This window comes from Papio anubis, chromosome 10, assembly GCF_008728515.1.
Source record: "Papio anubis isolate 15944 chromosome 10, Panubis1.0, whole genome shotgun sequence".
NCBI classification, from domain to species: Eukaryota; Metazoa; Chordata; class Mammalia; order Primates; family Cercopithecidae; genus Papio; species Papio anubis.
Window position 1 is genome coordinate 54457634 of NC_044985.1, and position 18443 is coordinate 54476076.

General features: G+C 42.5%; 1 long non-coding RNA gene across 1 annotated transcript; it reads right to left on the reverse strand.

The window, feature by feature from the left end:
- Positions 1 to 347: 347 nt before the first annotated feature.
- LOC110740890 lies at positions 348 to 7372 on the reverse strand. The gene is made up of 3 exons (XR_002516145.2): positions 5065 to 7372; positions 4693 to 4736; positions 348 to 718 (listed from the first exon to the last, which is right to left on the reverse strand). It is a non-coding gene; the product is annotated as an uncharacterized LOC110740890 (long non-coding RNA).
- Positions 7373 to 18443: the final 11071 nt, after the last annotated feature.

Here is an 18443-nt window from a genome sequence, read left to right on the forward strand (position 1 = left end):
TTTTTTGTATTTTTAGTAGAGACAGGGTTTCACTGTCTTAGCCAGTATGGTCTCGATTTCCTGACCTTGTGATCTGCCCACCTCGGCCTCCCAAAGTGCTGGGATTACAGGTGTGAGCCACCACGCCCAGCCCTAATTTTTGTATTTTAGTAGAGATGGAGTTTCACCACATTGGCCAGGCTGGTCTCGAACTCCTGACCTCAGATGATTCACCCACCTCGGCCTCCCAAAGTGCCGGGATTACAGGTGTGAGCCACCATGCTTGACTGTATTTTTAATAGACATTTGTATTCTTTGGTGTAAATTTTACAAGTGCATGAATTAAATTTATAGTTCTATTTGTTGATTCAATTCATATTTTATTTAGTACATTGCTGATGTTTCCTGTGAATTTGTGAACATCAGTAGGAAAAATACATGGCAATTGAAAGTAAAATTATAAAATATAATGGTTTGAGGTAATACTTGTTTGATTTTAGTAAGTAAAAAATATACAAATGAAGTATATTTATATACCTAAGTCATTAAACATAGCCCTTTATTTCTTGAGCTATAATTTTAATAAGGGGGAATGTGAACTAAGACCTATAAGCACATAGCTATGTATATTTCTCATTGTGGTTATTACCTTTGATGGAGACTTGTTTTTCTTTTAAGCCTTTTTCTCCCCTTTTTGATCGTTGAAGTCCATGTTGTCTCTTGATAGTACTGCAGACAACTGCCAGGAAAGTCATCATGGTAAGAAATTCTGTAGTGAGCCTGGGTTTGAAGTAGAAAGTTGCCAAATTGTTTTCTAGAGAGAAAGCACTCCCTTCGTCAGTCATGATTCAGACTTGTCAATAGCAAGCCTGTGTGCCCTGAGCAGCCAGCAGCTAGAGGCTGTGGGGCTGTGGCTGCCCCCTTGCTTCTGGAGCAGGGAGATCTAGGAATAAGGACAGGGGAACCAAATGGGGAATAACAGACGTGGGGAATATCCTATCTAAACAGGATATCAAAAGGGGTTGAAATAGGGTCATTGAGTAGAAGTAGAAAGGCAAGGTTCGAGCACCTTCTCAAATTTGGAATGGACCCCAGGAAGGAAGGTGCCTCCCTCACTCCAGGTTTTTGGAATTTTGTGTTTTGTGTTTTTCGTTTTTTTAACTAAAGGTGAGTATGAGTAGGCTGTAGAGGAGATGTGGTGGACTTTAAGGACCTTTGGACTTGAATTATCCTTATGGTCTGTTCCAAAGCTGAAATGCCTCAGATCTAACATCTGTAAGCCAAAAAGTCTGAATAAATCTTATTTTAGCTGGGCACAGTGGTACATGCCTATAATCCCAGCTACTTGGGAGGCTGAGGCAGGAGAATTGCTTGAACCCAGGAGGTGGAGGTTGCAGTGAGTGGAGACCACGCCACTGCACTCCAGCCCGGGTGGCAGAGTGAGATTCTGTCTCAAAAAAAAAAAACAACCCGAATATATGAGCTGCATACTTAGCTTGATGTTTGTTATTTATAATTATTACATGTAGGAAACTAGGCACAAAACATGTATACATAACTAAATTCAATTTGCCAAACAATGATTTGAAGTCTACAAGATGTAAGGTATAATGAGGATTTAAAGATGAACACAGTCCTTCAAAGAGCTCACAGTCACAAAGGAGATAAAACATAGGCACAAATGAATGTAATACAAGGCCTAATGCCTGATAAAAGCGACCAACAAAACTCCTCTAAAAACACAAAGGAAAGAGAAATTACTTCAGGTAATAACAATGATAAACTGTTTTATTCCACAAATGGATATTCTGCTTTGAAAAACAATCTCCAAACTGCATCTATGGCATTCAGAATCCAATCAGAATCCAATTCAGAGGTGTTAGTTCAAGACAGTGTGGTCCCCAGACCTGCAGCATCAGCATCACTTGGGATCACTGGTTAGAAATGCAGATTCTCGGGTCCAACCGCCAGACTTACTAAATCAGAAACCCTGGGAATCTGTGTTTTAACCAGCCCTCCAGGTGATTCTAATGCATGCTGATGTTCGAGAACCACTGGTTTAGGAAACCGCACATTTTAACCATGTGCAAGATGGAAAATATGTAAGCAAATTCTAGCCTAAGACATTTCTCACAAGTTACTTTGGGAAAATAGAAAATGGATAGACTGGCTGGGCACAGTGGCTCACGCCTGTAATCCCAGCACTTTGGGAGGCCAAGGCAGGCAGATCACCTTAGGTCAGGAGTTCAACACCAGCCTAGCCAACATGGTGAAACCCCACCTCTACTAAAAATACAAAAATCAGTCGGGTATGGTGGCACGCGCCTGTAATTCCAGCTATTCCGGAGGCTGAGACAGGAGAATTGCTTGAACCCAGGAGGCGGAGGTTGCAGTGAGCCAAGATCACACCATTGCACTCCAGCCTGGGTGACAAAGCAAGATCCGTCTCAAAAAGAAAAAAAAGAAAATGGATAGACCATTTGGCTGAAATTCTCACCCAATTGAGAATATTGGGCTCTAACTCCCAATGAGAATACAGTAATGGTCTTAATTAAATATTGATCCTTACATGCATGTTATGTAATTATGTAGACAAGTGTCCTTTTTATAGTATGTAATACCAATAGAGGATTTACATTTTGAATTATAAATCATACATTTTATATGTTAGTGGAACTTTCCCCATTAAGTCGAACAGTGACTTTAGCAATATCTGGTTTCCTAAAGGGAATACTCAGCTAACTAAGCAGTATTTAGTGTCATTAGATGATTAATAACCAAACATCATGAGTCATATATAAACTCCACCACTAAGAGTAAAAATCACATATCTATTCTGTGCTGCAGAAATGCAATGATGGCTCTTCTAAAAGATAAGCATAGTCACCACCAGCCTCTGTTTTGCTACAATAGCTTTTTGAAACTACCCACAGGGAAGTGTAGAAGCCTGGAGCTTCTCTGTAGTACACATGAAAAACTTAGAACACTGTGGATATTTAAACCAAGAATGTTCACTTTCCTCTGGTTCTACCCATTCCTCACTGGTCCACCTTTTTTCTCCTCTACAAAGTCTTTCTTGCTCAAAGTGCATCTCAGGGCTGTATTCCAGACCAGAACATGATTTAGTAAAATTTTTTTGGCAGTTTATTTCTGACCTTTGGGATTATAGAAAGCTGCTGGGAATTACCAGTACCAGGGAAGCCTGTAACATAAATGAAAATACCTCTATGATTCTATGATTTTTTTTTTAGAGAATGGGCTCCTCACTCTGCCCCCAAGTCTAAATTATCCAATCATCATTGTTTGGGGTCCTTTAGGAGGCCCCCAGTGAACAATAACAAGAAGCTAGGATGATGCTGACTGTAGCATATTCCCAAGGTGTCCCCACTCCCTGAGAGATCAAGGGAGCTCTCAACGATGAGATAAATCTTCCCAGCCACAACTTACAGAATTTAGCATGTTAGGTTGGAGACTTAAAAATCACTGACTCTGAGGCTGGGCACAGTGGCTCACACCTGTAATCCTAGCACTTTGGGAGGCTGAGGTGGGTAGATCACCTGAGGTCAGGAGTTCAATACAAGCCTGGCCAACCATGGCCAACATGGTGAAACCCCATCTTTACTAAAAATACAAAAATTAGCTGAGCGTGGTGGCAGGCGCCTATAATCCCAGCTAATCGGGAGGCAGGAGAATCACTTGAACTGGGGAGGCAGAGGTTGCAGTGAGCCAAGATCAGGCCACTGCACTCCAGACTGGGTGACAGAGGGAGATTCTGTCTAAAAAAACAAAAATCAGCAACTCTGACCCTCTCATTTAACAGAGGAGAAAACAGACAGCATGCCAGATCCAATGAAACCATCATTATCCATGTGCATTAATAAGCAAGCACATTCGGCCGGGCGCGGTGGCTCAAGCCTGTAATCCCAGCACTTTGGGAGGCCAAGACGGGCGGATCATGAGGTCAGGAGATCGAGACCATCCTGGCTAACATGGTGAAACCCCGTCTCTACTAAAAAAAAAAACAAAAAAACTAGCCGGGCGAGGTGGCGGGCGCCTGTAGTCCCAGCTACTCGGGAGGCTGAGCCAGGAGAATGGCGTAAACCCGGGAGGCGGAGCTTGCAGTGAGCTGAGATCCGGCCACTGCACTCCAGCCTGGGCGACAGAGCGAGACAAAAAAAAAAAAAAAAAAAAAAGAAAAGAAAAAGAAAACAAGTAAGCACATTCAATAGGAATCCAGCAGCCTAGCAAAGGAAGAGATGGTTGAGGAGCATAGAGACTGAGAGAAGACTCAGGGAAGAAGTATGGAGAGAAGCTTTGGTCTGAAGTTGCCAAAGAAATAGGAATGGTGGCTCTCAGATTTTTACATGCATGAAAATTACTTTAGATGCTTATTTAAATGGAGGATCCTGAGCTACATCCCTAGAACTGCTAATTCGTTTGGTCTAGGGGTGAGGAAGCTGGTTTCATTATAACCATCACCCCAGTGACTCTAAGACAGGTGGGTGGAAGATCACCATTAGAGAAATGCTTCCTTACGAGAGAAAACTAGTGAATGGGGTAACATCTACACATTTTGACAATGGCAAATGCTCAGGTAATAAATCCATATCTAATTTTCCTTTTTAAAAAGTCCACAGCTGATTGTTGAGGTCTGACACAATATATTCCATCATTGGAAGAGGAGAAGTGACTTAGAAGCTTTATCTTATTTACCTGGGTCTGTGCCAAATGCTGTAGTAGATGTCATGATCCTTTCCCTGTCAAAATATAAGAATAAAGACACTAAATGATCGCTTGGGTTTGCTAAATTCCCAACTAAAATTAATTAAATTCTGAACCGAAGTCACAAAAATTGAGTTATATATGTTCTAGATATTTTATTCTAGGCTCATATCTTTCTGTGACAGTTCAGAATCAAAGAGTCATTGAGGTTTATAACCAAAATGATTTCAGAGTTCACCAAATCAAACCTCTTTATTGTACAGATGAAGTAACCAATACTTATCAAGGTCCAGCCCTCGTAGAGTTTGCATTCTAGTAAAGTCACCGTGTTGTAAAATCGTACTCCCTCACCTGATGTCTTACCTCTTTATCATTCCACTCACTTTTGGATTCGTGTATTCCACAAGTATTTGTTAAATATTTACAGCTGGCACAGATGAACATCCATTATGAAAAAGTCATACAAAGTTCTTGTCCTCATGGAGCCAGCAGTCTAGTAAGAAATACAGAAAGTTGGCAGGGAATATTTAGGAACACCAGGAGAGCAGAGGCTATTCACTACCACATACCAGAGCCTAATATAGTGCCTGGTACATACTATATACTCAATAAGTATTTTGTTGTGAATATAAGGTACTACAAGTATGGTCAGTATAGTAAACAAGGCATAGTTTTAACTGATAGTGTCTCTTCCCATTGGCATCTATAAGAGGTGGGTTCAGATTAAAGACCAGAATGCCTTTCTTCCTTGAGCTGTTTGAGTGGGGATATGGTGGTGGTTCTAGGAAGCTGCTAACTGTCTCTCTCTATCTCTCCCAGAATCCTGGGTCTGATGGCTTCTCTGAGGCAATCTCAACTTCCCAATGCCTAGCAGTCATTCCTTTGCATTCCCCAAGTCTCATTTCTCCAGCTTTTAAAGACATTCCCCTACCACTACCTTCCTGGCTATTATCATAATCTAAACTAACTTAGAAGAGTATGTTGAGTGACTATTCAAAGGCCAAAAAAAAAAAAAAAAAAGCAAAAACCACAAGGCAGGAGGTGGAAGAAGCCACAGCTGAAGAGAGAAGGAGAGTGTCTCAGATGGAGAAGAGGTGGTAGTGGTGTGGGTGTGTGTTGTGTGGAGGACTGATGGATCTGGAGATATGGAAGGGCCATGCCTCAGAAGGAACAGGTATGGTGCTCCTAAGACAGTTAGACCCAGAGCAGCAGTCTTAATAAAGACCCCTATGTATTAGTTATTTTTTGTTGCAACAAATTACCACCAACTTAGAGGCTTCAAACAACATACATTTATTATCTCGCAAGTTCTGTGCATCAGAAGTCCAGGCACAATTTAGTTGCCTTATCTGCTTCAGGGTCTTTCATAAGGCTACACTGAAGGTGTCAACCAAGGCTGGGGTCTAATCTGAAGCCTCGATTGGTAAGGGATCCATTTCCAAACTCAAGTGGTTATTGGTAGGATTCAGTTCTTTGTAGGTTATTGGACTGAGGACTTCAGTTCTTTGCTGGCTATTGTCTGGAGACTGACTTTGGTTTCTTGCCATATGGGCCTCCCCAACATGGCTGCTTCATCAAAGCTTGCAATCTGCAAAGGCAATAAAGTCTGCTAGGAAAATGGAGGTACATCTTTAATAATCTAATCATAGAAGTGGCAGCCTATCAACATTCTATTAACTTGAAGGAAGTCATTCAAGAAAAAGGGATTACACCAGGGCTCAAGTACAAGGAGACAGGAATCATTTGGGGCCATTTTAGAAGCCACCTACCACACACTGTGATGCACATTGTCAGTAATATGGAGTTACATATATAGGCCATAAAGACTTGGGCAAAGAGTTTCTCAGCATCAGTCATGATGCTTTCCTACTGATGAGAGACTGCCAATCCCCACCCATTCATATTTTCTTTCTTCCTTTTGGTAATAGTAACCCCCAAGTTTTTGGGAGGTACATGACTGTCCATCTAGAGATGACATATCCCAGCCTCACTTGCAACTAGCAGTGGCCACATGACTAAGTTCCCACCAATGGCACATGTGAGCCTAAGTGATGTATGTCACTTCTAGGTCACATCCTTAAAAGAAAGTTGCATGCTTTCCCTTTCTTCTTTTCTCTTTCTTAAGGCTGCAATGCAGACATGATGGTGGGCATTCAACTCAATCATGTGGATAGGACAACACCCCGGAGGATGGCAAAGCAACAAAACAGAAGGCATAAGGGTCCTCAGACCATCACATGAAGCAGAGCAGCCCACCTTTCCTGGGCTGCCTACCAGCTGGACTTTTATTTGAAAGACAGACCATCTTGTTTAACCCATTGTTACTTGGTGCCTATTAGAGCAACTAAACAAATGTCCTAAATGATAGATCACAAAATGCTTCTAAGGCAGTTATTAACAGTGTTCCTGGTGAGTCTTCCTGGGACAGCTATGAATTACATCCTTTTAAAAGAGTACCTGAGAAAGCAAGCCCAGGTGATACCACCTTTTAAACTCCTCTTAAGCTGTGTTTGCTGATGTCCTCAAAATGAGTTCTCACCCACTCAAGGGTGTCTTCTTAGGCTGCTGCTATGGAAAACTCCATCACTGTTTTCCAGTTTCACCCATACTCAGGTACCCAGAGGACTTCACTCATGTGATTCTTCATTTATTTCACTATTTTTTTTTTTTTTTTTTTGAGACGGAGTCTTGCTCTGTCACCCAGGCTGGAGTGCAGTGGCGCGATCTCGGCTCACTGCAAGCTCCGCCTCTCGGGTTCACGCCATTCTCCTGCCTCAGCCTCCTGAGTAGCTGGGACTACAGGCGCCACCACCACGCCCGGCTCATTTTTTTTGTATTTTTTAGTAGAGACGGGGTTTCACTGTGTTAGCCAGGATGGTCTCGATCTCCTGACCTCGTGATCCGCCCGTCTCTTGTCTCTTAACTGCCTCCGACTGAAGGAGACGCATTATTTCCACAAACATTCCATTGGTGACAATTAGTCCCATGAACACACCTAGAAGCATAGAGGATGGGAAACATAGAGAAGCACATGGATATTTGTTGAACACTAACTGTGATCTGCCAACATGCTCATCATAAAAACTCAAGTAGGTCCGGGCACGGTGGGGCATGCCTGTAATCCCAGCACTTCGGGAGGCTGAGGCAGGGGGATCACCTGAGGTCTGGAGTTCAAGACCAGCCTGGTTCAATGTGGTAAAACCCCATCTCTACTAAAATTACAAAAATCAGCCAGGCATGGTGGTGGGCACCTGTAATCCCACCTACTTGGGAGGCTGAGGCAGGAGAATCACTTGAACCCAGGAGGCAGAGGTTGCAGTGAGCCAAGATCATGCCATTGCACTCCAGGCTGGGCAAAAGGAGCAAAACTCATCTCAAAAAAAAAAAAAAAATTCAAGAGGCTGGGCACAGGGGCTCACACCTGTAATCCCAGCACTTTGGGAGGCTGAGGAGAGTGGATCACTTGAGATTAGGAGTTTGAGACCAACCTGGCCATCATGGCGAAACCCTGTCTCTACTAAAATTACAAAAATTAGCCAGGCATGGTGGTGTGCACCTGTAGTCCCAGCTACTTGGGAGGCTGACACAGGAGAATCGCTTGAACCCAGGAGATGGAGGTCACAGTGAGCTGAGATGGTGCCACTGCACTCCAGCCTGGGCGACAGAGTGCAACTCCATCTAAAAAAAAACAAAAAAAATAAGTAGAAAATGCAAGTAGACAATAAAAGGGTTGCCTTATCCTCTACCTCATTGAAAAAAAAAAAAAAAAAAAAACTACTGTTAACATTTGGCTCATTCATTAAATCAACACATCTTTATGTATCACCTTCAGAGTCTCCCTTGCCCTGTCCCAGATGCTGGATATGATTCCTAACCTCGTGGCTTCCAGTTTGAGTGTGTGTGTGTGTGTGTTTGTGTGTGTGTGTGTCATTTCCTCATTTGCAAACTGGTTATAATAATAGTGTCTAACTTATAGGGCTGTTGTGGGGATTAAGTTATACAGATTAATGTGGAATACTACTCAGCCACAAAAGGGAATGAAATAATGGCATTTGCAGCAACCTGTATAGAGTTGAAGACTATTTTTGTAAGTGAATAGAATAACTAAGTGAATTGAATAACTCAAGAATGGAAAACCAAACATTGTATATTCTCTTTTATAAGTAGGAGCTAAGCTATGGGGACACAAAGGCATAAGAATGATATAATGGACTCTGGGGACTGAGGGGTAAGGGTAGGAGGGGAGTGAGTGATAAAAGACTACACAGTGGGTACAGTGTACGCTGCTCAGGAGATGGGTACACCAAAATCTCAGAAATCACCGCTAAAGAATATTTCCATGCAACCAAACACCACCTGTTCCCCCCAAATTATTGAAATTTTAAAAAGAAAGAAAAAAGTTCATTCATTAAAAAATACAATATATAGATTAAATAACTTAGAAAAATGGTACCTAACAAGTACTCAATAAAATTTTTTTTGCTATATATGCACAATATAAATATTTACTTTAATAAAAATAGTATTATACTACTTATATGTCCCTACTCTATGGTCTACTCCTTAAACCCTTTCAGTAATGGGGCTGAATTTCTACTTCAAAACATAGAAGATGGAGTTCATCATTTTAACCACTTTATCCATTGTCTGGATTTATCCTATATTTAGCCCAGAGGTTCACAGATGTGGGATTCATGAATGGGCATTCTATGCTGTTATAGATGGAATGTTTCTGTCCCCTCAAAATTCATATGTTGAAATCCTAACCCCCCATGTGATGGTACTAGGAGGTGGAGCCTTTGGAAGGTCATTAGGTCATGAGGGTGAGCCCTCATAAATGGGATTACTGCCCTTATAAAAGAGACCCCAAGGAACTCCCTAGTCCTCTTTCTGCCATGTGAGGATGCAATGAGAAGTTGGCTGTCTGAAACCTGAAGAGGGCCCTCACCAGAACCCAACCATGCTGTTACTCTTATCTTGGGCTCCCAGCCTCCAGAACTATGAGAAATAAATTTTTGTTGTTTATAGGCTACCAGGTTTATGGAACTCTGTTATACTAGCCAGAACTGACTAAGACATATGCAAATTTTTTAATGTCCAAATTTTTCTGGAGAGTGGATCCAAACTTTAGTTGAATCCTGAAAGAATTCATAATCCAAAAACAGTTGAGAACTGTGATTTAAATGGAAGAATCCTTGACCTTGATCAAGTATGTTTACCTTTTTGTGCACCAGTCTCTACATCTGTGTGTTTAGTTAAATCATTCATCTTTCTGAACTGGGCATGGTGGCTCACGCCTGTAATCCCAGCACTTTGGGAGGCCAAGGCGGAAAGATCGCTCGAGCTCAGGAGTTCGACATCAGCCTGGGCAACATGGCGAAACCCATCTCTACTATAAATACAAACAAACAAACAAAAAAGTTTAGCAGAGGATGGTGGCACGTGCCTGTAGTCCCAGCTACTTGGGAGGCTGAGGCGGGAGGATTGCTTGAATCCAGGAGGCAAAGGTTGCAGTAAGCTGAGATGGCGCCACTGCCCTCCAGCCTGGGTGACAGAGCAAGACCTTGTGTTAAAACTAAATATATAAAAATCATTTCTCTTTCTTTTCTGGAAATGTGAAAGCTTTCTAGAAAATAGATAAAAACAGGAACATAGAACCTAAACCAACAATTTTACTAGGTTTAAACTTAAAGATTCCATTATATTTCCAGCTCCTCAGTGGGACAGAATGAATTGTCAACCTCTTAGATATACTTGAGTTTAGTTAAACAACCCTTAAATATCTTCCCAGACCGGGCTTTAGAAATCTGATTTTCTGTTTTCTTTCTTCATAAGGCTTTTTTCCTCTGAAGAATATGGCCTCGTTTAGAATTTTCCCTCTTCATATTCACGCTAAAGCACCACTCTTGAGAAGATACACATGTTCCATTAAACACTTGAAAAGCACCCTTTTAATGTGTTCCCAGTGCTAGAACTTAATGCTGCTATCTATAGAGTCTAAATTTGTGATGTTGAAAATGTACCTTTGAATATCAGTGATTTTAATATTAAACTGCCACAAATAAAATCTTTAAAGGAGAAAAATGCATTTTGATGCTTTGGGATTTCCAAAGAGGCACAAAGACTATGCATGATCTAGGAAAATCATTTCACTTCTCTGAGATCAGTTTCCCCATCTATAAATGGAAGAGAGATTAAAGAGTTTCCAAATGTGATTCCTTAGGATGCTGGTGACTGATGAGATATGTCAGGAGTCTCCTTGTAGATGGGGTGCTCTACTTCTGTCTGTTTCATATCTTGAGCTCCTCTGGTAACTACCAACAGCTGGGTGATCCCTTTCACTTCTGTTATGAGTCTTACCTCATAATTTTAAGCATACTCTATGCCCTTGAAGGCCATTGGTTGATACATAGTATTTCAATACCCAGTGTTGAAAAAGGGAAAGAGAAGAAAATAGTGGAGTGGCAGAAACCACAAGGAAGAGGCGGAGAAAGACCAAGGAAGATTGAGAAAAGGAAGAATCAAGTTGGCCAGCCTAGTAAAGTGAGGGATGACTCTGATAGACCCCACAGGGAGCTTCAGTTTAAAGACTTACCCAAAGTCAGGGCCTTCTCCCTCCAGAGAGCTGGAACTTTAGAGAAGAACCTGTCCCTGGCAGAACAGCTGCTGTAGTTCCAGTTGATAGGAGTTTGCAGGGCATGATGAGCATGTCTTTATTGTAATGGGAAAGGGCTTCAGACTCTTGGTCTGCCAGCTAATTGCGTGACTTCAGGCAAGTCATGTAACTCTGATTCCTTATCTGAAAACTGAGGGAGGAGGACTGGATGATCTCTTGAGGTCTTTTCCTGCTTGAAAATGACATGATTCTTATGAATGCTTGTGTATATAACCAGGTGTTCTGGCTTACCTATTGCTAAGTTGAACCACCCCAATACTTAATGGCATAAAATAGTAACCATTGTGCTATGCTCATGTACTCTGCAGGACAGGAAGTCACAAAGGGCACAGTGAGAGTGGGCTGTGTCCTACAGTGTCTGGAGCCTCCTTTGGGAATGACTCCACTGGGGGCGACTTGAACACCTGGGAGCTAGAATCATCTAGAGACTGCTTTGCTGACATACCTGGTGCCTGAGCTAGCATGAATTAAAGTCTGAGCTCAGTTGAGTCTGTCAACCAGAGCACCTATTTGTGGCCTCCACACATGGCTTGTGTTTCACACAACATGGCAGCTGGGTTCCAAGAGGGAGTGTCTTTTTAATAATAATTCTGTCACATTTTATTAGTTACAAGCAAATCACTAAGGTTAGCCTAGATTCAAGGGAATCTAGTTCTGGAGTAGACTCCAGAACTTGAAGGGGGAGTGGCCAATTCACATTGCAAAGGAGACATCTTTGTTGCCATTGTAAACCAACAATAAAATTCTTAACCCCCCAGCCAACTGAATGGACTCCTCCTCTTGGTCAAGGGCATTCCAAAGTAAATCTGAAAAACTAGTTCAAGCCATGACTATGATGATGACAGGAAGGGAGGGTTGGACATGCCTCACTATGCCCTCCTCCCCTTGAAATTCAGGCACAACTGACCAGCATTAGCATTGAAACAGAGATCTTAAGACTGACAAAAGAGCTGGCATGGTGGCTCATGCCTGTAATCCCAGCACTTTGGGAGGCCAAGGTGGGTGGATCACCCGAGGTCAGGAGTTCAAGACCAGCCTGGCCAACATGGTAAAACACTCTCTTTACTAAAAATACAAAAATTAACCAGGCCTGGTGGTGCACACTTGTAATCCCAGCTACTCGGGAGGCTGAGGCAGGAGAATCACTTGAACTTGGGTGGTGGAGGTTGCAGTGAGCTGAGATTGTCCCACTGCACTCCAGCCTGGGTGACAAAGAGATACCCTGTCTTAAAAATATATATATATATATACACACATATATATATGAGACTGTTTGTAACAATAAGACACCAAATTCCAGCCTGACTGTAGTATAGCATCACATGACAAATAGCAGGCCCTGAAAGTAATCAAAGTATTTTACCCCTAAATATGTTTCTTTGACATATTTTGCAATGACCCTGAAAAACTGTCTCTGTTGGAGAAAAATCTCCATTCTATAGAAAATCCCCTTCTCTTTCCAGGTCTTTTCCTGATCCAGGAGAGATTAAACTAAGAATCCAGCACCCTTTAGGTTCTGATAAGAGACATTTACCATCTATTCTCTCTGAATCCTGCCAGCTGGAGGCTTCATCTACATAATAAAAACTTTGGTGTCCACAACCCCTTATCTTAACCCAGTCACTCCTTTTGATTGATTCCAAATCTTTTTGTTTTTGAGACAGAGTCTCCCTCTGTCGCCCAGGCTGGAGTGCAGTGGCGTGATCTCAGCTCACTGCAACCTCCGCCTGCCGGGTTCAAATGATTCTCGTGCCTCAGTCTCACGAGTAGCTGGGATTACAGGCATGTGCCACCATGCCCAGCTAATTTTTGTATTTTTAGTAGAGACAGGGTTTCACCATGTTTGCCATGCTAGTCTTGAACTCCTGACCTCAAGTGATCTACCTGCCTCAGCCTCCCAAAGTGCTGGGATTACAGGCATGAGCCACCCCACCCAGCTGATTCCAAGTCTTTAGATAATAACTTAGCTCTTTCCAGCCAGGTGCAGTGGCTCACACCTGTAATCCCAGCACTTTGGGAGGCCGAGGCAGGCAGATCACAAGGCCAGGAGATCGGGACCATCCTGGCTAACACGGTGGAACCCCGTCTCTACTAAAAATACAAAAATTAGCTGGGTGTGGCAGCGTGTGCCTGTAGTCCCAGCTGCTGGGGAGGTTGAGGCAGGAGAATGGCATGAACCCAGGAGGCGGAGCTTACAGTGAGCTGAGATCACATCACTGCACTCCAGCCTGGGCGACAGAGTGAGACTCCATCTCGAAAAAGATAACTAAATAAAAATAAAATAAAATAAAATAAAATAAAATAAAATAAAATAAAATAACTTAGCTCTTTCCAGCAATTGCCAATCATAAAATTGTTGAATCCATCTGTGAGCTGGAAGCCCCTGCTCTGAGTTTCTCACCTTTCTGGACCAAACCAATATACACCTCACATGTATTGATTGATGTCTGCCTGTAACTTCTGTCCCCCTAAAATATATAAAATCAAGCTGTAACCCAGTCACATTGGGCACATGTTCTCAGGACCTCTTGAGACTGTGTCTCGGGCCTTGGTCACTCATATTTGGCTCAGAATAAACCTCTTTAACTATTTTACAGAGTTTGACTCTTTTCATCAACACCATCATCTTTGGAAAAGTGCCTTCTGTCACAGTCCACACTCTGGCAATAGCAGCTCACATCCCTGCCACATACAAAAGATGCAGCCAATGATGTGACTCTAAATACTTTTATAAGACCTCAGAAAGATTTCAGATGGTACCTCATGAACACTTTCAGACAGAAGTCGGCCTTTCAAGGATCTTAAGACACCACTTGTGCCTTTGGCCCACAGGTCTTCCAGGTTTCAAGAAACCATCCTAAAGGGGCTGTACCTGAGAAACCTCATCAGCACTGGCACCTGATTTGATAGCAAAATCTTGAACTTTGAGCTGATGCAGTAATAGGATGAGACTCTGGAGACCTTGAGGAAAGGGAGAGTGCATTTCGTATGTGGGAGGGATGCAAGCTGCTATTGAGACTGAATTTAGTCTTAGACTGTGCCCCTAATTCAGCCATTGCACTGAGGACCTTTCTTTGAGAATGCTTTGCTAACTGGAAAGACTGATTTGAGCCCTCCATACTTCCTCTAAAGTGTGCTGGAAAACTGAACAGTTCCTCTTTCTCCAGCCATATTTCATCATAAGTAGAAACCAACTGACACTTTAAATTGTCTGCCAGGAAATATCCTTGGCCAAACCCACTGGTTCATTAGGTATATTTTCTATTTTCAGTGTTATTGTAGGTGACAATGTTGCTAAACCTTTTGTTACACTTAGCAAGGTCACTTTTCTTCCACCCTCCAGTCATAACTTCCTCCCCATCTTTCCAGCCTTCACCGACAGTCTTCTCAAGGTCAGCCCAGCTTTCAGCAACAAACTTCTCAAGGCCACTTAAGCCTGGAAGACTGAATATACATACAGACAATGACCAGACAATATATAAAAACAGGACTCTGACCCACAATCTGCAGCAACCAACCTAGAAAACCAGCCCATGATTTAGAGAAACCAGCCCAAGAAGCAAGCCTACTAGAAATCAGACTGCTATCTCTAGCAACAATCCAGGAAACCAAACAATAGCCTCTGGAACAAATGGTGCCAAATGACCAAGACTTGATTAATAACTGACAGCTTCCCTAATTTTTTTATTTTTGTCTCCACTTCCAAATTAGGGCCAACCAGGGAAAGCCAAATGTGCAGCCTAACCAGTCAAAGAGGATGCTCCACTTCTAGTTAGCCTGCCTAAAGCTTCCCAATGCCAGCAGCCTCCAATAGGGCATACCCAAAGCCTTCCCTTTTTTCTACTAAAAGCTTTTCCACTCCTCTCCCTGCCTTTGAGTGTCTTCCAAAATGCAAGTAATGGCAGCTGGCTCCCTTGCTACAGCAAGCTCTAAATAAATAGCCTTTGGTTGTTCTCATGTGGTTGATCTTCCTTTATTTCCACAAGCTTCTTTCTGCTGCCTAGTCAAAAGCTGATTGCTTTCACTTATGTTTTGGGTTTTTATTATGGGAGAATCCCACTTTCAGCTACCAAATTCTGTTCTGATTATCTATTACTCCACAACAAACCACCCCTAAAACTTAGTGGCATAGACAATAGTTATCTTATTGTGCTCACAGATTCTGTGGGTCAGGAATTCAGACACAGTAGAACAAGGATGGTCTATTTTTGCTCCACAATATCGAGGTGTCAGTTGGGAAAACTGGAATGACGAGGGGCAGGAATCACCTGGTGGCTGCCCCACTCACATGTCTGTTGCCTGGGCTGGGGTGGCTTGAAGACTGGGTTCAGCTGGGGCTGGCAACCAGAAAACTTGCCATGTGGCTTTTCCATGTGACTTGGCTCTTTACAGCATGGTGGCTGGGCCCTGTGAGGGAGTGTCCTGAGAGGCACAGCCAGGCTGTGAATATTCTAAGAGAGAAAGGTGGAAGCTGATTGACTTTTCTGATTAGCTTTAGAAGTGACATTTGTTGGTTCAAGTGAGTCACTTAGACTAGTATATATTCAAAAAGAGGGAATTAGATTCTGCCTTTTTTTTCTTTTTTAATTAATTTATTTTTGAGACAGAGTCTCACTCCATCACCCAGGCTGGAATGCAGTGGTACAATCTCAGCTCACTGCGATCTCTTGTGCCTCAGCCTCTTGAGTAGCTGGGCTTACAGGCATGTGCCACCACACCCAGCTAATTTTTGCATTTTTGGTAGAGATGGGGTTTCACCCAGGCTGGAGTGCAGTGGTACAATCTCAGCTCACTGCAATCTCCGTTTCCCGGGTTCAAGCGATTCTTGTGCCTCAGCCTCTTGAGTAGCTGGCTTACAGGCATGTGCCACCACACCCAGCTAATTTTTGCATTTTTGGTAGAGATGAGGTTTCACCATGTTGGCCAGGCTGGTCCCGAACTCCTGACCTCAAGTGATCCACCTGCTTCAGCCTCCCAAAGTGCTGGAATTTTACAGGCATGAGCACCATGCGCTGCCAGATTCTGTCTCTTGATGTGGGAGTGACAAAGTCCCTCTGCAGAACATGTGGAATGGAAGAGACTGTTGCAGTCATTTTGGTAACTATGATTTGCCACTCCAGGCCACCCTCTTCTTGAAATCCATCTATTCATTTATTCATACATTACTTATATTTACCCTGCTTTCTTTCAAAAATAATTTGAGAGCTGAGTACAGTGATGCAAATATGTAGTCCCAGCTATGCAGGAGGCTGAGGCAGGAGGATTGCTTGAGCCCAGGAGTTCAAGACCAGCCTGGGCAATATAGTGTAGAGATGGGATCTTGCCATATTGACCAGGCTGGTCTGGGACTCCTGGGCTACAAAAGTTTTTCAAAACATTAGTGGTCCATGGTGATATGTGCCTGTAGTTCTAGCTACTTAGGAGGCTGAGGCAGGAGGATCACTGGAGCCCAGGAATTGGAGGTTACATTGAGTTATGATTGAGCCACTGCACTCCAGCCTGGGTGACAGACTGAAAGACCCTGTCTCCAAAAAAAAGAAGAAGAATTTGGGGAAACTTCATTGTAGTTAGAAGATGGATTGGTGGGCATGGAAGCAAAACAAAGGAAGTTGGTTGCTCTCAGGTGATAATTTCATACAGGTATTCATTTATTCATTCCATAGGTATTTTTTAAGCATTAACAATAGGCTCATGCTGTGGTCAGCACAGATGTGAGGGGAGCAAAATTAATACAGATCCTGTTCTCATGAAACTTAAGTCCAGTTGGCGGGGCAAACACTCTAAAATAATCACACAAATATGTAACTATGAGTGCTGCATAGCTCACAAATGTTATGCAGTCATGGTCTAGGAATGTGCAGCACAGGAGCTTGGTCTAGTCCAAGCAGTTAGAGAAGACTTCCCTAAAACAAAGCAATATTTAAGCTAATAAACAACTCAACAATGAGTAAAAGGTAATTAAACTAGGATGTTGCAAAGTATGTTACAGAAACTACTAGTGGTACACAGATATATTATTATTGTCATTATTCTGTATTTTATAGTTTTGCGTGATTTGTGACCAGTGAAATTGGCTCTCCATTTACATTGGCATATAAAATTTCCTTGTAAAATAAATGTATTTAAATTTTAAAAGCTGTAAATGTAAAGAAAGATCGTAAGAAAAATAATAGAGTAGGCATTACACAGAAAGGGCAAACATGAAGGTGTTAGGTGTAAACCTGAAGCTTAGTAAATACTGGACTAGGTGTGCTGGAGGGTGGGTTGAGGAGGGGAGTCATGGGCAAAAGCCTGAAGTGGAAGAAAGACTCAGGGGTCCAACAAGCAGAAAGGACCAATATGGCTGGAGCAGAAAGAAAGAGGAAGTCACTCACTGTGAGCCAGGAGAGGCCAGCAGGACCTTGATATTCAGGGACTTTCGTTCAGAACTGAAACAAAATGAGCAGCTGTACTTTTTTTCCCTTAAATATTGTACTTGTGGAAGTTACTACAAAATCACTGAACTTCACTGAGTGTTTGAATAGTGATTGATTTATATTTTTGAGACACAGTCTTGCTCTGTTGCCCAGGTTGGAGTGCAATAGTGCAATCACAGCTCACTGCAACCTCAACCTCCTAAGCGCAAGCGATCCTCCCACCTCAGTCTCCCAAGTAGCAGGGACCACAGGCATCTGCCACCACGCCCAGCTAATTTAAAAAAAAATTTTGTAGAGATGGGTTCTTGCCATGTTGACCAGGCCTATTCTGGAACTCCTGGGCTCAAGTGATCCACCCACCCTGGCCTCCCAAAGTGCTAGGATTACAGGCAAGAGCCACCGCACCCAGCCTGAATAGTAAATTTTTAATAGAACAAACTTAGTCTATATAGATAACAACAATATTAACTTGCAGTGTCTAAGAGCTAGTATTCCCACAGAAAATAGTGTTGTTCAATCTGTTTTAATTATTCTAAAAGCAATGGGACACCATAGAAGAATTTGGGAAAGGGGAGTGATAAAACCTAGTTTGTGAGTTTTTAAAAAGTGATTTCTATCAATGTATCCATGCATTTAAAAAACTGTACAGG